We start from the raw sequence: 19,555 nt of genomic DNA on the forward strand, positions 1-19,555 counted from the left end.
CAGCCAGAGAGTTCTCATTTAATATAAGGATATTTGCATGCACTGCCTGACTACATTTTGATTTGAAGCTAAGCAAGGCAGGATCATTCTCTAATAATTCTCTAAGCGAGTCAGACCGATGCATTCTCCAAAGACTCATGCCTTACGGAAAAATAACCATGAAATATTAATCATCACCTATTCAGAGCTACGACCGCCACAAACGAATTGCCCTCTCGCTCTGAAGCGGCGCCCACAGAACAAAGCTGGTCGCGCCCCCGACTCAGCAGCACCACGGACAGCGCAGCACCAACCGCCCGCTTCTGTAGCGGCGGGTCCCAAAGCGCGGGCAGGGGCGGGATGCCGAGGAGCGCCCAGTGCTCTGCCTGCACACAGACAACTGCCCGACCAGGCAACGCTCCCGTTCCTTGCAAGCGATGAACAAACACCAACGAGAGCACAGTGCAGAAGCAGAAAGCACGAGAAGCACGTTTTCATCAGGGCTTGTGTGGAGAACGTGCATACAGCCCTGCTAAAAGACCATCTTGTGTGCTCCGTGTGAATCTGAAAGCTATTCGTTCAGGAATCAGACTCAACGCCCTGTGCTTGCCAGGCCTGTCACTCAGCTGAAATGGCAAATAATGAGAAATAATCTCCCTGAATTGCTTATGGGCGATCCAGAGCATGAAACCCATTTGTATAAAACAATCATTGTCATTTCACACATGCAGATCTCTGGCAATCAAAACCTCACAGTATCATTCAGGGTCGGAAGGAAAGAAACTAAATCAGTTGTTCGTTACAAACCACCCCCATTGTATCTGACATCACATTGCCTCATTACTGGGTATTATCTGTGCTCCAGGCTGTGAGCTATAACCAGGATCCCAGGACATAAAATCCTCTGCAACATCTGAAGATACACACTTTGCTATTACATGCTTCTGAAAATGGATCAGGAAAATAAAAATACTCACATGGATCAGGGTGTCAAAAAGCACTTCAAAACTAATGGTGATGTTCATTAGACTGAGTTAGGTGCTCCAGATCACAATAAGAGCACTGAATATCTGTAACTGGGAGACTTTTGGTTTCAATGACCATCTTTGTCTACTATCAAATTCAGTCATGTATTCCTTGGGAGTCTGATCTTTCTCAATAGCAATTATACATTTAATCTGCTGACAGAATCCCCTTCTCATTATTTAGCATTTGTTATGTATGTACTTTCTTAGAATTATGTTCTAGGAAATAAAACATCATCCCACAGTATTTTCTACCTCTTGATAGAATAAAAATTAGTTTTTAAGCAGAATCGTAACTATCAACTACTGCCTCCACCACCACCAGAAATTTCTCAGAACCAGATAGGTAAGCCTTGTTAATGGAGCTGGCTTCAGTACCCATAAAAAGTTACCTAACTCTGCGTAATGGTTGCAAAACACTTCTCCGGGCTCTGTATTGCAATACCATCTAAGTTTATAGGGACCTTGAAATACTCTGTGAAGAAACAGCACATGCTCTTTAATTACTAAGACAAAAATCTGGGTTGTTCTTAATCAACACTCACTCATCTTCTAGCCAAGGGAATCACATGGAGACTTTGAAGAAACTTGCACTAAGGAGTGCAAGGGCCAACAGTCTTAAACATCTATGACTCTCTGACTACCCCTTCACTGTAACCTCTATGCCAGCAGAAAGAAACTGAGTTGCCAAAGACTTGCCTTTCTTTGGTCTCTGCTAACACTTGACAGCCTGCAAGAAGACCCTAGACAGAAAGTAGGTTCTTCTCTATAACAAAAAATGCAGCAACACCTTTACCCAGTCACTGAAAATAGAAAAGTTGATGGAGATTTACAGACACAGTGACCATTTGCTATTTCTTAAGTGAAATTAAGATGGGACTCCAGGCTCTGCTCTGCTTTGTGCTACTGGGAGAGCACAGCAACAGTCTGTCAACCACGCTGGCTGCAGTCTGCACAGGCACCCAGAGGTATCTGTAACTGGGTGGAAAAGACAGCACTCTGCCACCAGTGCATATTCATCCAAAGTCATGGGTTTTCTCTTTCTGGATCTTGTTGCCTTCTGATTGGACATGGGGCATATTCCTAGTAAGAGCCATGCTTCCAGTGTGAGGGATAACTTACATGCAAATTCAAATAGCGAATCTGAGAGCAAGGCTTTCAGGCGTGTCAGGAGGGCAACCACAAACATGTCTTCCTCAGTCTGCTGAGGATTTCTGTGAGGGACCTCTTCAGATCAGTAGGCCTCCCAGTGCCTGGTTTCCCTCTCTGCAGAAGAGTGAAGTTTCTACACCCATCACAGGGTTAAGCATTTAAGACTGGGAGGCTTCCTTACCATCAAAAAATAGCATAACATTTTCCTTAGGTTCTGAGCAGGTAGGAGGGAAAACAACTTGAAGGGTAGAAAGCTGCACAAAAAAGCATAAAAATTTGAGAAATGTGGCAGAATAGCTCCCTGTGCTGTGCCTGAGGACAGTTAAGCTTTCTGTGATTTTGTACTGAAGTTATTTGTAAAAATCGCTGTGTTCTGTAGCATCATGGCATTAAGGTTCATTTTAGCTCTGAAGCATGATGAATTCAAAATACAGCTGTTTACATTTCAATTAAATAATCTCATGTCACGGGCTTTACATTTAAAAGCTACCCCATGAAGCTAAAATGGTGAGAACGAAAAGGCCAGGTACGGCTGAATCAGAACAGTGAATCTTTTTCTCCTGATGTACCATGCAGTTAAAGGCATCAACACTGTAACAAATAGTAAGAAATCTGTCACTAGCTGTCATCTGACTGAAAGAGCAAGCTCCCCAGGGCTCACTGTTGACAGCACTGAAAGCAACAGCTTCACCTGGAATCACACATCCATCCCTCGTGGTGAACACCTGGGCAAGCAGACCTTCCACATCAGATATGGTCGACTGACTACTTTCCGCTGCAATTAAAGACTGTGAAAATGATTGCAGTCACTCCTTACTGCCTGTCTCACATTTTATGTTTGCAAGTGTATTCAAGCATAGCAAGGGATGGCTACATATTAACCAAGAACAAATTAAAAAAAAAAAAAATCAATAATTTCTTGATTAGCTGACTTTTATTTCCCCATTCTCATGACTAGAATTTAATGCATTGGGTATTTGTTCACAATTCAGATGGCTGAAGCACACCTGGACCTGAAGAATATCTGCACTTTTCCCTCTAAATTGGGGATTAGTGAACTTGATCCTGTGGGCAGATGCAGGCACGTGTTTGCCAATAAGCAGACCCAGTGCAGGGCCAGCACAGAGCCAGCACAGAGCTGACTCAGAACTACCTGGCCTGGACCCTATGGAGGTAGGGCAAGTCCCATCAGGGCACTCCAGCTTCCTCTGCCCTATATCTCTCCTCCCGTGTAGGAGGGGAGAGGCCAGCACATGACAAATGGCTCCAGCTCCATAGACTCCAAGCCTGAGGCACCAAAGCTGCTCCAAGGCTCCTCTGGCACACAGGATCTCAGCCTTGAGAGCACCTCGAGACCCATGTAACTCCCAGGATGCATCACTTACACTGTGTTTTAGTACAAAGTATGTTGCAATCTTGCAGAAGTGCAGATTCTCCTGCAGAGAGGAGAATCACAAAAACCAGGAAGCCTTCAGCTGCTTACTAAATCTGAGTCAGGCAGGTACAAAACATCCCAAGTATTTCCCCAAAGGCAACAAGACTCAACCGTACACATTGCTTTCTGATAGTCCTACTGACCACAAAAACCCCCTCTTAAGTTTGCTTTTCTTCAAAACTTAAGTTCCGGGACCTCAACTCTGTGAAAACCTACCCCTATAAACACACATAAGAACACAAATTGAGATCCTAGCCAAATACGAGCACAGGGTCTGAATGCCTGCTACCCCCCAGCACACCCACCAGTTGGTGATCCCATTTCCAGTCTCAGTGACTGGGGAGACAGGGAGAGAGAGGAGCAGGGCTGCAGGTGCTGTTCTCTCACCAGAGAGTGTAGGACACTGTGGCCCTTCCCCTCCTAATCCCCAGGAAACGTGCTTTAACTCTTGTCTCTCTTCTGGAACAAACAGGACTTTTTGCACATAGGCATTTATTTCACACCTACCCTGGCTCTTCTCTGCCCTAAAACAAACATGCATGAGCTTAGGATTACCAGCTCATAACCAAAGCACTGTAACTTACATGCAAGGAGTGGTACAAGGCTGGGCTAATAATGCATTCTGTCCCTCTGTGTGACACAGCAGCAAGCACGAAGGGAAGATAGATGGGTATTTCCTCTTGATAGGCTCCAAGAGAAATTGCATTTCAGACAGGCTGAATCCATCCATTCTAGTCAAATGCCACAACATCCCAATTTGCAAGCTATGTCTCCTTACTCGCGGTAGCTAAAGGAAAACAGCTCAGACATCAGAGGTAGAAGTTTCTTTTGCTGCTGGTGAGTTAAGAGAGTATGTTCAAAACAGCAGTAAAAAATCTGGCTAACAACTCAGAAATATCTGCATTCATTTGTGCCTCTGTTACAGTGTTGATCTCCCTAGAGATCTTGCAGTGGCACAGAGATTCATACGAAAAGCTGCAGTGCAAAACACCAAGTGGCCTGCACTCGGCTTGTTTGTCACACTGGGTGCCTTCTGGAGCTGAAAGCCTTAAATGCATCAGGTGAACACATTTGTGAACAAGGTACCAAGCTCTCTAGCAGTTTCTGTGTTTGCCCTGCTAGAACCATACTAAATCATACCGACCAAAGACAGAGGGACACAGGGATGGCATTCAGATATGCAACAGGAAAGGCTGTGTTCACAGCACTTTGTCATCTGGATTGATTCTACATCTCTGTTAAGATCACAATTAACCCTTCAGCAAACAAGAGGAACACGCAATCTTCACGCTACCAAATACAAATTGTTCTCTAGCTAAGATAATTTTCTCCATTAATGGCAGCAAATACACAAAGGTACTGGGGATGATGATGCACAAAGTCCATCAATCACATATCATGGATAATGTGTATGCAGCAACTGTTCTCAGCAGCCAACAGCCCCAATCTACTCTGTAGCTACCAGAACTGGGGCCAATAGTTACAGAAATTAATTGCTGCGGCTGCAAAATTACAAGGGGGAGTGGTGAAACTCAGAGTGTTTCTTGCTTCAGGGCAATTCTCGACTTTATTACTAGTTAATTTCACAAAGGGAGGCCTTTGCAATTTAAAATCCTCTGTCTGTGCCTTGACCTTTGTTCCCATATGAGTGTTTTTCCACAGCTGCAATTGAAAACCCTGTTTCACTTTCACTGTTATTAAGCAGCATACTGAACACTAGAAAATCATCCTTGTGGAAATAATGCCACACAAGATACTGCTAAAATCACAGGCTTGTGTTCCTCTCACCCAGCACTCCCCACAGGCCACAACACAAACTGGTCTTTCAACATTGCTTTCCAAAGGGGCAAACCAGGGCAGCCCAGCCCACCCCAGGATGTGCTGAGAAGCGACGTAACGAATTACCCAGTGCAAACCAACTGCTCCCTTCGCTCTGCCTATAGATGTCTAGACTCCACGCTTCATTTTTAAGACAGCTCAAGCTGGATGAGATGAACACTGTCCAAGTGATCACATCTGAAGAAGTTATCGACTCAAGTGCTGGAACATCTTAGTGACAACATACAGAAAACTTCTGCGCTGCAGCGCACAACCACCACACCCGCACCTGCTGACCCACTCTTACTGAATTTTAGTACCTCTGCAAAGAAGGAAATGGAAATTTTTCATCCTGTCAACCTCGGAGATTAGTACCACTTTTAATTAAAAGGAGAGTTTTTAGTCTGAAATGGTCTTCAGAATTTCCCTGTTGCACTGGAAGGAGATGAGAGGTGAGGAACTTCCCTACCTACTGTCGCTACTACTCTGCTTTAAGGCTTCCTGTGCATGGACAATATCAAGACAGAGTCAGTCTTTAAACCAAGCAGGAATTCTAGAGGTCATATGAAGAAACACTGGCAGTGATGTTAAATATTCTATGATTCTATGATTCTATATCATAATCTCAGATTATTTTTAGTCACTTTTTACTCCATACTGTCACTGTATGATCCTGCCCTTCTGATAATTGCATGTCATCCTATAGGAGAACAACTGTCCATGCTGCAAAGGGTTAATCATCTCTTGTAAGTTGCTAAGCAACGGGATTCTGCTTTTAGGGCATGTTTTGTCAGCGAGGGCTGTGGCAATGATACAACCTTACCCAGAGACTTTTCTAAAAACTTGTCTGCAGCAACAGCAACAACCCCCCCCCTCCCCCTAAGGCTGCTCACCAGCTCAGAAAAACCTCTAATTTTCTAATTGCTTTGATAGATTTAGTTTCCTCTTCCAAAATAAACATTGATTCATAGTATTGTAATATGATTTAAATGATAAAAGAGGACTAATTAAAGCATAGCTCAAAAAAAGAAAGAAACCCCAGCATTCAGCAATATTCAACATCCTACTAGGAATTCACTTCGATAACATATCCCAAATACAACCAATAAAAGCAAATTTATGAGTGCAGAAATTCAGAAGCTACTTTCAGGCTTCAGGGCTGGTCCCTTGTCATAATGAGGGTACAGACACGGGAAGACAAGCCAAACTACACTAAGAGTGCATGAGTCACCATTGAGGGCTGGTAACACATTAGTTAACCAATCTCAGTTCTCTCCAATTATCTGACCATAGGTTCATAGAATCATAGAATCATAGAATCACTAAGGTTGGAAAAGACCTAAAAGATCACCCAGTCCAACCGTTCACCTATTCCCAATAGCTCCTACTAAACCATGTCCCTCAACGCAACATCCAGTCTTTCCTTGAACACCCCCAGGGTCGGTGATTCCACCACCTCCCTGGGCAGTCCATTCCAGTGCCTGACCACCCTTTCTGAAAAGTAATACTTCCTCATGTCCAGCCTGAATTTCCCCTGGCGTAGCTTGAAACCATTCCCCCTGGTCCTATCACTAATGACACGAGAGAAGAGGCCGACCCCCAGCTCACTACAACCTCCCTTCAGGAAGTTATAGAGAGCAATAAGGTCTCCCCTGAGCCTCCTCTTCTCCAGGCTGAACATTCCCAGCTCCTTCAGCCTCTCCTCATATGGCCTGTGTTCCAGACCCCTCACCAGCTTCGTTGCCCTTCTTTGAACACGTTCCAGGGCCTCAATATCTTTCTTGCAGTGAGGGGCCCAAAACTGGACACAGTACTCGAGGTGCGGCCTGACGAGTGCTGAATATAGGGGAACAATATTCTTCATAAGGTTCTTCATAAGCATCCAAACTGGGAAAGAAGGATCCACTCTATAACGAGCAAATCCAGAAAAACCACTCATGAGTTCCTTGGGAAGTCAAGTTTCAGGGACTTGCCTCTGAACAAAACACTGAAACTCACACAGGAAAAAAATGAAGATTGTTTCAGACAGTGCAGATGGAGATCAGACATACACGTCAGTCCCAGCTCAGCTTCAGTCATTTAGTGTCAGCTAATCTCTGTGAATCAACAAAAACAAAATATTTCTGCTGCCAGCACTTTCCAGAAAAAAAAGAAAGAAAAAAAAAGGCCACTAATCAGATTTTCTGGAGCCAGGTTTTGCTTTGTTTTTCCCTAATTTCTTAGCTGTCTCACATAATGGCCTACTTAGGGCATTAAATATTCTGGTCTGTGTGTTTCATACATGGGAGGATGTATGAACTGACCGAGCTCCTGGCTGCTGTGATGCCCACAGCTGTGCAGGAGCAGAAACACAAGCACCAGAAGCACAGGACCATGAATGCACCAGCTCTGCATCAGATCCTGCTCCCTGCTGAGGCATCCAGAACAGGACGAGGCAGTCCTGCTGCTTTCTGCCATAGCACCAACTACTGCCATGCAAGGCTAGATCATAAGTAGCCCAAGATTCAGCCCAGGTGTGTCACTGCTGACCCCACTGGGAGCACTGGCTGAATTCACCATGCAAGAACTGTGGGATGAGTGGATCCAGAGTTGGCCCTACATTCTATTTATGTCTTTTTTGTTGTTGTTGTTGTTAACTTGGCTAACAGAACTGGCCCACCATTCTGGAATGGTGATCTTTGGTCACTCTGAATGTTTACTAGATCTCAAGAAAGTAAAAAGAAACCATTTTGCTCTAAGAGGTGGGCTGATGAATATTGCCAGGTATGTGGTCAACAACTCTCATGATCAGGATCACTTCTACTTGGAAGCAGAAAGGATGCCTACATAAAAGTAGGTGTGTGCATAATGTTTGCCTTCTGGCAGGTCAACTTAAGCAAGTCTTTTGGCATAATACTATATTTGGGTGAAGGAATATTACATCATATTGCATCAGTATATAAAGATGGCATTAGATGACAAATTCACATGAAGGAAGATGAAAATATACAATATTTTGAGGCTGGCTATCCTAAAGTTACTGAAAAATAAGTGATGCATCTAGCTTCACTTTAGTCTAGTCATACCTTATTTTGGTATTTTTCTCTGTGAAATTTATCAATGGCTTCAAACAAAAGAGCCATTTTGATAAGAACGCAGGGGTTTACTGAGTTCAATTAGTTTTCATCTCAAAACAAAAACCTGTATTTCTTTAAATGAAATTCATTTCACCTCTAGCTCATATTTAAACCCTTGTAAAGTACTTCTATTTGTGTTTCAGCCCTTTTTTTCAGCCGTGGCCTGCAGGTCAAAGAAAACCTGCACACTGTTAAGCTAGCTGCTACATCTCTACCTACTTCAACAAAGTTCGTGGCCTTGGAGAAGGCAACATCCCCCCTCCATGTCTATAAGTGCCTCCTACTGTATCTGAAGTTCAATAGAACACCAGCTACCCAGGAATCCATTCAGAGGTTTTCACGTAGTTCTTAGCAATAAATGCGGACAGTGACTCAGTGGCTGGCTGCAGGAAATGAGTCACAGAGCAGCATCTCTCCTTACTGAGCTGGAGTGTCCTACCCTGCGCCAGTTCCTCCAACTCCAAAGTGATTGGATTATGCTCCTGCTGTATTCTCTGAAAGGAGTTAATGAAATAAAGCTGGAGGGAAGGGCTCTGGATTCCAGCCCTGCAGAGACAGGGCTCCCCACAGTGTACCAGGGGTACTGTTTCTCTCCATTACACAGAAAGGCAAGTACCTTCCATCAATCACAGTCCCAGCTGATGCAACCCACATTCTTACAGAAAATAGAACAGGAATGGGCCTCTGAAGGTCAAGCGGTCTTCCTCCCTCCTGCATAACATTATTTGAAATAACTGATTAATACAACCTGAATTATTTCTATGGGATGCAGAAAAGCACAGAAATACCCTGACAAACAAAGCAAATCTGAAACAACCCTCTCCTGCATACGGCATGTAGGTCACTCCCACACTTCTCAAGTGTGTTGTAATACAGGGAGACATGAATTTGGGGCACCATCATTTCCCATTACAGCCACTAAACACAGTATAAGCCAAGGCTATAAATTCTTTAAAAAATATCAAGCAAAACTGACAGCAGCATGCGGTTACTCAGGAACAGCAAATTAATCTTTGTGTCCAATTAATCCACCTGCATTCTTTCTAGTCTCATTACCCATGCACCACAGCCATTCTCTTGTTGCAGTATCCAGATTAGATTTTTTTGAGCTCACATTGCCTCAGAAACCTGCCTCCACTGCGGGACACGACTCAGAATATATCAAGCTTTTCTCGTGCAGTTGCTTCCAGCCATCTTCCACTGAAATCCTCTCCCAGGAGGGACTAGGATAACCTGTCATCTGCTAGGTTAGCTTAGTTTAAAGATGCCTATTGGAGACAAAGAAAAGTAGTTATTTAAAGTGCTGACTGAAAATATACATATGGTCATATTTTTCAGCAGCTCTGAATTCTCCCAACCTTGTAATTTTCTAGTATTCTCATAAATCTACATATAGCTGCATCTGATATTTATGTATAGTCAGACTCCACTTAGCCAGGGAAATGGTACTACATGGAAGGAAGCCATCTGTTCTAAAAACAATCAGGTTGACCTTGTTTTCCAGGAGGCTTGGAGCTAAAAGACAGACACGTCCTTGCCTCTCTTTGGAGACACACTATCACACTCTCAAAATGCAGAACAGCTTCATGGGAACATGCAGAGTTCCTGTAATAAAGCATAGAGAAGCAGCGCTTGTGGCACGCAAGAATCAGGCTGACAAAGCAGGGGGTGCTCAAAAAAGCTAATTTTAGTCTTGTTAAATGCTCAAAGCATGCTCCACAGTGACTAGACTCCTGGCACAGGGCTGGGAGCAGGATCACAGCCACACTGTCACCGCTGCCCTGGCCAGCACCAGCCCTGCCCCTGCACTGAGCACATCAGCCCATGCTCTGCAACAGGGCGCCCCATCTTCACGGGCAGAGACATGGCTTGAACCATGAATGACTCTGGGGATGCCTCTGAGCTTTGGGAAACAAAGATTAGGCAGCAATTGCACCAAGGTCAGGCCTTTGGTGCCTTACCTCTGATGCTAGCTTGCATCTGGCATGTTGGAGTCATCTGATGTCTTGGTTGACACATGACATACAGTTCTTTGTAAATCATGTGGGGTGGTGTCACACCAAGAATGGATACTGGAAAAGAAACTCAGTCCTGGCTCAGAAGAAATCCTAAGGCATTGGAGAAACATCTCTTCAAAGTTTTTAACTTGTTTAATTTAACTTACAAAACTGTTCTTACGGAGGAAACAAATAATAGAAATGTCACAATGCAACCTTTGAGTAATCCATCAATTATTAATGACAAATATAACACAAACTATGGTGTTACAAGATTTGCTGTGTGAGTAAGGCACCGACTGCAGCCTCAGAGAGGCAAGAGGTTTGAGGAGTCTGGACAAGCTCTCCGAAGCAAAAATTAAGAGGCCAGAAGTAAGGCAGCCACGAGCTGACCCTATAGACACTGTGCTTTTTCCTGCAGCGTCTACTCTGACCAGAAAGCAGAGCTGCAGCAGGCAGGCCTGCATCCCCAATGATGGAGCTTGCTAATCATGTGAATCATTCTCCAGTTATTATTTTTCCAGACAAACTCAAACTTTGTTGCTGGGTACAGAGAGCAAAGGATTAAATGGCTGGCTGAATCGGTTATTTTTAAAATAAACTATACTTGCTTTGTAATTAGAAGAGAAAAATGTGTCTGGAGAAAGTTTTCAAGCTTGTTTGTAAACCTGCCTGCCCTTTGCACAGAGAATACTTCCAGCCTTGATAAGCCAGAGCAAAGCCTGCAGGTGCCTTCATCCACACAGAGAGGCCTCCAAGGAACTCAGCATCACACAGTCAGGCTTCAGCGTCTCAGATTTCTCATTGCTTACTGCTGCTCAGTTTTGCAATATATCTCACATGGGCAATTTCTCTGGGAGGCTTTTAATAACCTCTTCAGGCTTTATTGCTTTCTTACCTCTACATCTTATACTTTTATTTTTTAATATGATACTTAATTATGCAACGCATCTGATTTCTCAGGAACAGTGACTCTTCAGTAGGTCCCTTTAATAAGCAAATCAAAAAAGCACCTTTTGTTGAGTCAACTGCCGCACGACATTTGACACGACGCCTCAGAAACTGTGTTCTTTCTAGATTTTAACTGATTTTCTCCTCTTGATTTTGTTTTATTCCCATGCTTCAAAAGTTCCTGTTTGATTTCTTCTATTTTCAGCGTTCCACAGCATTTCAATACCAACTTTGCTCTGAAAGATCACTTTCATTATTATCATACACTATACAAAATGTGCTCTATCCACAAGCAAGATTTGATTTCCTGATACGTTTTCCCCTGCTAGCATAAATAACCACCTTAAGCTGTGATATTCAAGCGGGGCTCTATCCCACATCCCAGACTCACTGGCTTGCGGTGCTTTGAATCTCATAATATCTCTGATTATTCATAAAGCTAGATATAACATCATTAATCTATTAGAAATACATCCTTCAGTATTTCAGTTTTCCCAGAGCTTAAAATGAATAGGAGCTTGAAAACAGCTTCTGCCTACACATCAGTGGGATATCATAAATCCATGAACACAATGCCCAAAGGCAGAAAGGTTTTTCAGACTCAAGTGATTTCATAGCATACTTTTTTCTCCATTCTTCCAACGTCAGCCAGAATAGCAACTTTCCACTCACATCCTCGTAGGCGATTGAAGCAAATATCCACAAGCAACCTCATTGCCCTCGCTGCCCAGCAGTCCCATTGTGTGGGTGAAGTTAATCTAACACTCTGTTTTCCTGGTTTTACTGCACACTTCGGTAATGGGATTACTTTAGGAGTGAAAGTGCCCATCTAACTCTATCCCTGGGTAAAAGACAGCAACTATTGCCTAAAGCACTTGAACAATGGAGATGAGCTGAACAGTGAATAATTCATCATACAGGAATGCATCCAACCTGGACCCTGGTGGAGGTAAGTCCTACTCTTCTGAAGCTGAACCTAATAAACTCTCTGATCACTGCATGTCAGCATCTGGAGTTTAGGCTCATGGCAATGATGAGTACAACACATCTTCCCAAGACACTGAATCAGCATGAACTTGAAATGATGGACCGCTGCCTCACAAACGAACCCCTGAAGAAAGACACAGGTGAGCAGAAGCATTGGTGAACATAGCTGGGCAGCTCTGCTTCCTCTGAGAATGTACATGGTGGATAGCAGCAGGCTATGAGATATGGCAGATCTTCAGTCTTTCTGTAAAATACACACCTTGCCCTATCTAAGGCACTTGCTTCCTCTAGAATACAGAGATATTGTCAAACAGCTACAGAGATAGATACAGAGTAGCTGGTGATGAGAGCTGTGTTACATAAGCTTTGCATGAAACTGTTAAATCATAGACATGCCTGACTGACACTGAGGACTCCAAAGGTTATTTACAGGGCTATCAACACATCAGTGAGATAACTGTCCTCCCCCCTCACTCCCCAGTACCTGGATGCTAGCAGATCCAGGTAAATCAACTGAGTCTTCATAATGAAAACAGAAATTTAATTATTCACAAGCATTCCCCTTGAGCTTTCTCTGAGCTTTTTGTGAATGATTAACAGAGCAGCTGCTCCAGACAGCTCTCTCAGTCCCTGCTTGCTGGCCTGTTAAAAGCAGTGACTCATCAGCACATGACGTCAAACCCTCCACTCCTCTGAAATGGCAGGAAGGAGGTTTCATTAAAAAGATAAAAAAAGGTATCAACCTAACAGCCTGAGCTTCCTCCCAGGCACACGCTGTTTGGCCAGGGGTCATCTCTGCTGTTTGCCTGCTCCCTCCGATGGTCAACTTCTGTTTTTGTTCAACACATCAAGCATACCTCCTCGTGCAGGCTGGTGCATTAGACCCTGACTCAAACAAGACCAACAGCGTAAGGTCTCCTGCTAGAACCTGGCAGTGCTTCCAGGAACATCACCAGCAGGGCTGGGCCTCTCCCCAGGTGCTCAAAGTTCACTCAGATGCACAGTTCTTGCAGCTGCCCAGGTAATGCTCTCCACTGCCACCCAGGCACTGTGCTAGCTCTGCACCCAGGGCTGAGCGCAGGCTGCAGTGGCATGCCTGACCAGGAGCACTCTTGGCCTGTAGCGGGCAGCAGACACACAGCTCAGATCCTGGCTCCTGCAGGGCAGCACTGCTCGCAGCCAGCAATGCCAAGATCCCCAGCGTGCTACTGAGAGCCAGAACTCTGCTCTCACCAAGTCCCTTCCCCACAGGTACTCTGTTAGAGCTCACACACACAGCTGATGCAGTGCCAGGGCTGGGGAAAGCTGCCACAGTACAGCCCTGCTCCCACATGCACTTTTTCCTGCTTGCTGGCTCAGGCCCCAGTGCTGGGCACGAAAGCCTGAGGATGAACGACGCAACTGACCTGGAACACACAAACAGGCTGAATGATCAGGGAATGCATGAAAGGGATGGAACACCTCCTCTGTAAGGAAAGGCTGAGAGCTGGGGCTGTGCAGCCTGGAGAACAGAAGACTCTGGGGAGACGTAAGAGCAGCCTGTCAGTGCCTAAAGACAGGCTGTTAGGAGGAAGGGGACACACACATTAGCAGGGCCTGTTGTGATAAGACAAGAGGAAATGGTTTCAAACTAAAAGAGGAGATTTAGATTGCATACAAGAAGTTTGTTTTTTTTTTACAATAATGGTGGCAAAGCATCAGCACAGGTTGCCCATGGAGGTGGTGGATGCTCTGCCCCTGAAGACACCAAAGGTCAGGCTGCAGCAGGCTCTGAGCACCTGATGGAGCTGTAGGTATCCCTGTTCACTGCAGGGGAGTTGGACCAGATGGCCTTTAATTAAAGGTCCCTTCTATCTCAAGCTATTTTATGATGATTCTACGAAAAGCAGCATTACAGGCAGCCTGCTATCAGAAGAGACCACCCAACTCTTCTATATAGAACTATACAAATAAACAAACAGTAAATGAAGATCAGTATTACTTTTACATTACTTTAGAACGCTCACAACAAAACTGGCTTCTGGGTGCCTGTTTGAACACAGGCAGCAAAGCACAGCACAATCACTGTCATCTCTTCTGTTGTGCATCCTCCTACAATCGTTTAGCAAAGAAATCCTAGTGGGCCTGAAGGTCGCACACATCTCATAATGTCGTCCATGGGCCCCAACTAACATTCACTTCCCATCACTGCAGTTCCTATTTCAATTTTTTGACAAGCAACCACGAGCCACAGCTGAATATGGCTCACACATGGGAGCTGAGGTACACCACCCTGAAGGCACAGCTGCCCACCCACCTCATTGATCTGTGTTACCTAGAAGCTGCAGGCAGCAAAGCAAAGTCCTTTCAAAGCGTGCTGCATAGAGAAATGCAATAAGATTTCTTCGTCCATGCTTGCTATCATAAGAAATGCTGGGATCATCTTACAGGAAAGGGAGCTGGAGGGGGGGCATTGGGAAGGGTTCCCTCTGGCAGGCAGTTCGGCTCCTGGACAGACTGTCCAGGAACATTTTAGGATCTCCACCACAGGCTGACTGGGAGAAGTCAGAAAAATATCACCCAGATACAGCTGAAGGGCAGCTGATCCTGCCTGGGACTGAAGAGTGAACAAAATGATTTATTGAGGTCCAGCCTTTTATGGCAGGTTTAAACATGAATACTGGAGTATACATTCCTAGGTAATGTTTTTGACACTGTGCTTATTTCCATTGTTTCAGGCAAAACTGTCACGTTAAATGCTGGGGTTTTCCCCACATTGACCTGATGGGAATGTCAGAATGTATCAACATTTCATTATTACATTTAAAATAATTTATAATATTTCATTGCCTTCTGCATTCCCTGTTTTGCCAGCAGAATGTTACCAATTTGTGTTAATCCTGCCAAACAGAAACCGACCACCCAAGCTATTTTTTAAGGACTAGGACCACCTTATCACTGACAATACACACCTGAAAAAAATCCTCTTTCACCCCAAATGCAGCTGCCACCTTGCAAAACCCAAGTCCCATTTTGTTGTTTGCAGAATATTCCTTTCTTGCCACTCTGTCAGATTGTTCTTTCAATACAGTTCTCCAGCTCACCCCAAGCATATCCCAAGTCCACTAAGAAATAAAGAAAGAACATATCATTTCACCTGAAACTTCTTTAAAGATGTTCCACTCTGATTTGCCGTTATCAGCTCTGCTCTGCTAAGGTTGCCTTCTCACCGTCAGCTTCCAGAGGACCCTGAAGCATGATCTCTGCAAGGCAGCGAGGCTCACACAGCTGCTGGCCATTTATCATGCAAGATTCTGGTCCAGGAAGCATCTGAGAACCGTGACGAGCCATAACAGATTTGTCACTGTGTGCCTAGGGATTCCAAACCCTGCATTGTTTTGCTCAATTAGGACTCATTATCAGACATACAAAATTCACCTTTGCAGGAGGAAAAACATCAGCTCACAGAAGACTTTTGTATTTCTGCTCTCTGTTACAGAATCTGCTGTGTAATGATGCACACTGGAAGAGAATTCTCAGCAGAACTTGAGAAGGAGGTGACAGAAAGGGGAAGTAAACTTTGAGGTACCCCTCCAGTTTTTTCATAGGAATACATACACAGAATATGTACCCTCGCTCACATATCTGAGCTATTCTTTAAAATGAATGACTACAACCAAAGCCAAACTCCCTCAGCTCATCTAAACTGCTGGGTGGGAATTCCCAGCATGTTGCAGGATCCCTCATCTGCCAGTTTGTTTTCAACACGGCCCTGCCACAGAATTTGGACAAATACTGTAGCACGCTAGGAAAGAAGTACAAAATAAGAAGCTAGTTATTTCTAGAAGGTCTAGAGATGAGCTTTAAAGTATTTCATAGCATTCTTTTTATTAAAACTCCTTGTTACTAGAGCTGCTAAGTAAATAAAAGGACAAGGTTAAATGAATCAGCCAACAGAACCTGAAATAAATGTAAGTTTTGGTAATATATACTGCTGGTCTTCATGAGGGTTTGCTGGAGAGTAATTTCAAGAATGGCTTCTTCCTTTCCTTTAACCTGGGTCTCATTAGTCATGTTCCAAGGCAACAGGTTTCCATGACAGCAAACATTAAGTATCCTGCAGCACAGCCCTTTGTTCCTGCTCTGAACACTAAGCTTTCACTGCTACACCTCAACCTAGACCCGCTAACTTCATGAAAAAACATCCTGAATAATCCTAACAGATATCTGAGTCAACAACCGTATTTCATTTCTACTATGACCTTGCAAAGGAACATGCCCTTCACTGAATTCCATAGGAATGTCGTCACATTCTCCAAAAGGATGCTTTTACCTGCTCTGAGCTCACCAGTTCTTGGCAGCTATTTAAAACAAAAGAAATACATCTTTATGTAAAATAATGATGCAGAGTCCCTGCTCATAACGTTAATGAAAATCCCAGTGACTGTCTGCACAATTAAGACCTCTGCTTATAGACATTTTACACACGGTGAAAGCAACATTTCCCTCTCACACAGAAGCTGTGCTAACAAAAGCATTTCAAACACATTTTTAGTGGAGTAGAACATCATTAACAAGCACAGGCAGGAGTTTTCTCTCTTTAGGATATGCATCAAGTCTTGTTATTTTGATGGGACTGTTGATTTAATGTCTCTAGGTATCTTTGAAAGCCTCACTCACACTGTTAAACTCGTCTGATCCTTCCTTATAAACCAATTCCTCCTGACCCCTAAAGTACCATTACTGCATGCTGTATTACTCCAATGCAGCACAGTGTTAATCAGAGGGTAAAAACAGCAAACAAACATGTAACCTATTGGAAGGAATGTGAAGTAAATGAAAGACTCTGTTCACAAATACAGCATTATTCTGCCAACAAAAATATAGACACAGAATTGTATCTAAACTTCAAAATAAGTCTCCAACAGGTTTCTGAAAACAAAGCTTTTCTTTTAGTAGTAGGAGGAAAAGAAAGGGTTTTGAAGATTCACTTTCCATGGCTTTTTGTTAAACAAAGGCTGATAAGAGATAACCAAAATGCCAGTTGCCCTTGAGTTATTTTTGAGAGCTGACGCCTTTCAATAAGCAACAGCAATTAGAAATGTACAATGAAAAAAGTAACAGAAATGCGAAGAACTCATGAATCCTGTGAGATCCTGACACTCCTGCTCCTATCTCATGATGATTTGTCATACTTTGTAATATTCCTTCTGCCATTATTGCACTTATTTTTATCTGCGTCTCTCTTCAATTGTCAGGATATGTTCAAAGATGTCACAACTCACGAATTGCAATTAGTTGCATGACAGAGAACCAGTCCTGTCACAACTGGTAAGTAGTAAGATCACACTAAGGATCCTCCAGGCTGAGATGTTTACAAGAAAATGAAAAAGCTTTCTCTGAAATGCCGCTGGCAAAAGCAAGAACGGGAATCTAGGCTAACAAGACCATGATTAAAGGTTATTTTAGTAAATGCTATTTTGCAAAGTAGGACGTGCTTGAAATTTGTCAGCAAGGTAAGAGTTTAGATAACTGCAAAAGTTGTTAGTGAAATTGGGAAAACTGTTAAGGAATCTTTTTTTTATATATATAATAATTTTTTTATAGAATAATTTCACTAAGTAATAAGCTCAGAAAGCTATTGAGCGTGTCCCAGGACAGTCAGATTGAAAAGGGAAACATCAGTGGCAGACAGATGAAATGGGTGGCAACACTTCAAAGAGAACATACAGAATGGCCTGCATTAAGAAAAATCAACTGAGATAGAAAGAAACGCGAAAGCTTCTGATGAACTGTACTCCAGAGTGCACTAGCCATTGCACAGTTCTGTGGATGGCAACCAAGTTCCATAAAGACAGAGGCACAGACGTATTGACAGTGATGTACAGGCAATCTGACAATAACTGAGCTTCATCTGGGCCTTTTCTTTTTGAAGAAGCAACATACTAAGTGAGAGATGGGTTGATCTGAATGCTCCAGTAGCATTGCTTAGGTGAGTGACCCCTTTTCTCACTGGAGGCTGTGAAAAACATGAATACAAGCTTTGTGTTCATCTATTTCTTTCTCGTAGGGTATTATTCATATGAAATAAAAGAGAAAGAAATCCTACTGTTCTTTTTAAAATGACTGAACAGACACGTTATACCAATAAGCCTTTTTGGAAATTCTATTTTGATATACTTGAAAACTCAATAAATATAACAATTGTAAGAGTATGAATCACAGTTTGGCTCAAGAAAAGAGTAAAGTAAATGAAACTACCAATGATTTCATTGAACAGAAGACACTTATAAAAGTAAAGGGCTAGGTTTGGAAAGAGCACATACAAAACCACAATAAGTATTTCTTCATCAATTAAACACTCTAAACTTCAATTTAAATCAGAATAAAATAATATACAACTCCTACAATTTCATTAATTCACTATTAAAAAATATGCATTTTCAGAGCTATTAAAAGCCCTTCAGCAATTTCACTACTTTTTCAAAGCTGAAAGTATGTCTTTGACATCAACACAGAGAAAACAGATGGATAAAGTAATTATAAAAAGCGCAGCATGATGCTATGAACCAACTTACCACAGCTTCACTAAGAGACAAGACACAAAAAGAAAAGTGAGCTGACAACTTGCAAAGCTACTACGTTGTGTCGAAGTGTTCCCACTCACCAATAATAGAGAAAAAAGCTCCCTAGGAAGATACAAACAGACTGGGAAGGAAGGTACAATGAAAAACATTGAATAACCATGCAATAACCATGCACATTTAAAGATCAGAAAAATCCCTGAAGGAAAATACTGACTGTACATTCTAGACATCCAAGAAAACAAATGATGAAGAGTAATGCAAATCAATGCTTGGATCATTCAGGCACGTTTTCTGATAACTTACCCGAGTTCTGTGTAAGGCGATCTCATGACTTGACAGAATCAAAATATCTAACTGCAAGTAATAGGGTAAGATAAAGAGAATTTCTCTCAGCTTTGAAGTCTTTTAAAAACAAAATTAATCTCTGCAAGGATGCCAGGTCAGTTTATAGAGTTCAAACTGCACTGACAGCAAGATAGGCAAGTTTACCCACCTGGTTCCCTGCATACACATTTACAACATTTTATAA

Source organism: Tetrao urogallus (assembly GCF_951394365.1).
Source record: "Tetrao urogallus genome assembly, chromosome: 9".
Lineage (NCBI taxonomy): Eukaryota > Metazoa > Chordata > Aves > Galliformes > Phasianidae > Tetrao > Tetrao urogallus.